This window comes from Etheostoma cragini, chromosome 13, assembly GCF_013103735.1.
Source record: "Etheostoma cragini isolate CJK2018 chromosome 13, CSU_Ecrag_1.0, whole genome shotgun sequence".
Classification (NCBI taxonomy): domain Eukaryota; kingdom Metazoa; phylum Chordata; class Actinopteri; order Perciformes; family Percidae; genus Etheostoma; species Etheostoma cragini.
Genome location: NC_048419.1, coordinates 21,862,322 through 21,867,349, shown reverse-complemented (window position 1 = coordinate 21,867,349; position 5,028 = coordinate 21,862,322).

The following is a 5,028-nucleotide window of genomic DNA, read 5'->3' as shown; positions in this document are numbered from 1 at the left end:
ATACATCACAAGATATTGGCCTTTTATTAACTGGTGTTCTGTGTGTGATTGGATACAGTTTAATTAGTGGACTGATCGGTCCTACTAGTGGAAATCGGTTTTCCATGTTACGCTCTTCACATGTAGCCTGAATCACCTCCCATTAATCAGTGTTTTTAAACAATTAAAATCTGGGTTGTTTTGTGCTCATTGACAACTGTTTCTGCCAGTTGGAGATAGCAATCGACCATTCAAACGCTTTGTATGGGAGATCAGGAATAGGGATGTCATCTTCCTGCATAGCTAGCTACCGTGGCTCCCTAGCTACATTCATGAAAAATGGCCAAAAATGTATTTTCACCTCATCAATATCGGTTTATTCACCCCAAACAGCAAAGTAGTCTGCTAAGTACTTTGCTCCCAAAAGGACATCAACAAAGGTCATTCTGAGGAATTTCCTGAAATGACAGATGCTGTGGCCATTTCGAAAGATACAAATAATGTGTACCCTGATCCTGGTGTAAGCCTTGCATGATGGAACTGCAACATTGGGACAGATTGGGACGAAATAAAATTGCTCTACGATCTGATTTTTAACAATGTACAAGAATAGGTGTATGATTATAGTTATTGAGATATTTTGGAAGCAGGTAAGATTTCCAACCTCCTAAAAGCAGAATTAGCATGCATCTTTAGACTCTGCGACGTTAAAACTCAGAACTTTGCTTGTATTCTTTCACCAAATTGAAGGGCATTGAATATAAGCACTGCGTGTTAGATACTGGCATATTTATTCCAGAAATATCAGCACTGCTGGTGTTTCTCTGTGTTGTGTTGTCCCTTCCAACAGAGCTCATCAACAAGACAGCCAGTACCAAGAGAAAGCTGGGCGCTTAATCAGATGAAAGGTGTGAAACAGATGCCCGGAAACTGTTGTAACTGGAAGAGAGATGCCGTACAGTCTCTTCTGCAAACATATTAATCACTGTCAGCATCTTCTTTAAAATTTAATGACTGGGGACAGGGGATAGAGTATAGAAACCCTCAAAGACATGCAGTCATGGAAACAGGAATGTTGTGCTTAGGGCTAATTTGAATTTTGGATGAAGTCATGCACACTCATCAAGGGATGTCTGAGTTGTTTCTATGAAAATGGTGGCTGTGCTGTCAGGAAGAGTCAAAGTTCACCTGTGAGACCCTGACTGCATGAAAAAAACATCAACCCAAAGAAACCTGCGTAGAAAAGTGAAGAAAAAAACGTGTACAAGAATTTACCTCTAACCTTTCAGAGCAGCTGTCACTTTCGTTCTCTCCTGCTGTTATTCCATAGGAGCCAAGTAGATCATGACAGCAAGAGGCATTTGGGAGAAAGGGCAGCACATGGCAGCACTTTACTCAACTATGTTTAGGAGGAAATTATGTTTCTGTTCACACTGTAATGTCCTCCATTTTGGAAAAAAAATTCCAATTAAATACACTGAAAAATGTTTGTCACCCGAAATTCATTATTTGGCAGCATAGTTAACATCTCACATTTGCGTTTATTAACACAGGCTTGTACCTTTGACTTTTTAAACAATGAGTCCAATATTTCTTTAAGCTGCAGTTCATTTTTTGTGATTTTTTTCGAAAATGCTTACAAAAAGAGTTTTTTAAGCCTGGAACCAACGCAACCAACAAGATGAATGATAACCATTACACATTTAATTCAGCGCAAAAAAACATTTTCAAAACAGAAAAAAGGCAAAGGTACAAGACCGTCTCCATACACAATCATAGACGTTAGCATCAACGGCTCACCAGCCATTCGCAAGTTCGTTGGTTCCACCAATCACGTAGCTGTTACTATTAGGATTGTGGGTATTCTAGTACTTCTCCATAACATCATGAATACAACTTTTTTACAAGTTTGATGTAATACGAACTTGTTGCTTTTACAGGGGCATCAACCATCGTTTCACAGTCTCGTAGCTCGTGGTAAGTCTACCTTGGATGGGTTAGACATTATGGAATAATCAAAATCCTCGGAGAAAAAATTGATAGGACTTTCACTCCCGAAACCATGCCGTTAAACTCTATTGTGCCACCGGGACAGGCTTCACGGTCTCTGGTGGAAGCAACAATTGGGATATGAAATTCCACACACCAGCGACAACAACAGGACGGACCTCCACACTCCAGACGCGCTACAACAATGGGACGATTGTGGTTAGGAATTTGAACAAGGGGGAAAGGAACCGTCACACGCAGGAGACGGAGACAACTGGACAGTTGTGGTAAGGAGAAGAAAAACGCAAAAAGGAACTGCCACACTGCGGGACACGTCCTGTGTTGTTGGATCCATCCACCACCTCAACCAACCTCCTGAAAGATGCTTCCCATTAAAACAGAAAATTGTGTCCCTATACACAAATCAATAGATTAAATAACGTCACCATTTCCCAAACTGCCATTTGGCTGGGCTGCAACATCTGACATTGTAAGAAAAGGATAACTAAGGTATAGCTTAATAGATCCCCTTTAACACCAAATAGGGTCTGGACAGCAGGAAGCACAGGCAACTTCATCATGATTTGTTCCAGGAAAAGGAATCACATGTTCTGATTGGCCTTCCTTCACATGCCTGGCATTACTGCAAGCAGTCTGGAGACAATCAAAAGCTAAAGTCTGCTGACTTAACTCCCTTTGAACTCTACACAATGACCACTTACCTCTTTCCCTGTGTTCCCAGTAAATAGAAGTGTGTTCCCTGAGTAAGAAGGAAAGGTTGTTTTGCAGTTTCAGTCTGAGGAGAGGGGGCGCTTTGGGAGACCTGGACATGATGTCAGCAGGCTGACAGCTCCTCTGTGTAGATGAGTTATTGCTTTGAGCGCTTTAGTGCAGCAGTACAGCATTTTCTGGCATACACTACCACAACACAGAGCTGCAAAAATGAGCATGATAAAATACCATACAGAAAAGGAACCATGTTGTCAGTTTCATTGATATAGTTGGCCACTGTTAGCCCTCTCAGAAAATGTGACAGTGTCCGTAATAGACGTGCAATTTTGATGTCTTGTGTGCAAAAACTTTTTGCAAAGAAGATCTAAAACCCGTGTTCCTCCACAGCTGAGAGAATAAAAACACGTAATTAAAAAACAAATTAGAAGCATATTAAAAAAACACAAAGAAAATTGTTATTCTAATTTTAGTTTGATTTTTCCTTGTTTTAACAACTCACAGCAGGTCAAGGCCTGTGCATTATGACTTGGCAGCCACTTATGCTTTTTAAGTAGGCCTTCAGGGGGTATTCTTTAAATCAGTTGTTGCTCTTTGTGTGGAGTCTATTTTTGCTATTTTCCCCTTTTTGGTTTATCCTTCTTGCAGGAAAAATGCAGCATTTAAGCGCCCAAAGTGTTGTCTGATCAATTCATTGTTCAAATTCAGCAACAGATACAATTTCTACATGTCTTAAAGGATCAGTTTGACATTTCTGGGTTACCCACTTTCCTTTTGAGAGTTTTGTACAGCGCTATTCAGGATTAGGTTAGCCATTTTAGCATAGCACTCGAGGCCAGGGGGAAACAGCACCTCTAAAGTTGACTTAATAACAAGTTATTTCTCATTTGTTTAATCTGTACACAAAGAAGAGAAAAAAACGTCAATGTGTGGTTATAAAGTCCAACCACACTAGCATGTATGTTTCTGATGGATGATTGTCATGATGGTTAATACAGACCATTTCTTGTGTAAACAAACACCAGCATGCTAATTGGGCCTCTGACAACATCATACATTAGTAAATCCAATCTGACACTTTACACTAAAACGGGAAATAGAGTGTTCTATTTCTACATGAATTAACGAACGATTAAATAGGAAATGGATTTAATTACATTTTGATTCATATCCACATTGCAGGAGTGTTGGATTATTTAATTTAATTCACCCATCAGTCCACAGTTGTTGCATTTTGCTTGGACGGTTCCTGCCATTTCAGCTGGTCATCACACATTCACTGTGCTTGGTGCTCTGCTGCTCCGTCTCCTCAGACAGAGGAAAGCCAGACTGTATATTCCAACAGCGCTCTGAATGTACGAACGGTCCAGTTTGTGCCAGGGGTGCACTCTGGCGCTCGAGGTGACTATTAGAGAACACAACCTTAGTTTCTTATTGAATCTCTTTCAGATCCACACAAACACCATCTACAAATGATGTTATTTCACTTATTGAAGCTCTACCATTAACTGCGGTTTGGTGCTTCATTAAAGCTAATTTTCTGTCTCCTGAATGCAAATGTGCCCCAGCCAGCCAGCTGCTCCCTGCTTTATTTAAAGCCCAAGGTCCAAGTTAAAATCTAGTGCATCAATTACATTTTCAAATGTGGAAAAGTGTCTAGTGAGGTTGCCTCAAGAGGTGTCAATTTTTTTTATAGTTATAATTCCTTGTCTCTCAGCCCCATTTCCCATTATTGAGATGTCCCTCAGTGTCCAGTCTTATACTTTTCTATGTCTCTGATTGTCAGTCTTCCTATTCTGCCATCCTTGCAAAGGATTTGAGGAATTTATCCTTTTTAAAGAAAAACAAATATATTTGTATTTCAACTTTAACTTTCAACATTGCATTGAATGAAATAGGTGTCTTAAAACTAAAAGCTAGCAGCTCTATGGGGCTTTGCTTTGCCCCCCCCCCCCCCCCCCCCCCCCCCACTTTCAAATATATGTGATATTGTTTTATTTTATAGGTATCCATGATCGGCTTCTATTTGAACCAAAAAAAAAAGTAAGACATATTTTTCTTACACAGATTTTATCACAATGATCAACTTAATTATTTCCTGGATTTTGAATCACCATAGTCCCTAAATGTATGTAGAAATTTCAAATTCAAAAACATTTTTTATGCAGAGGACCCCCATACCAAATGTTTGTGTCTACATTGCCAGAGGACCCTGCGTATTTGTAAAAAAAATTAATGACAATGCAATTTTGAGAAATTTCAACCAAAGTGGTGGACAGACAAACAGACCAACACTGTCAATTCCAAAGCCATGCTTTCCAACCCTTCCTG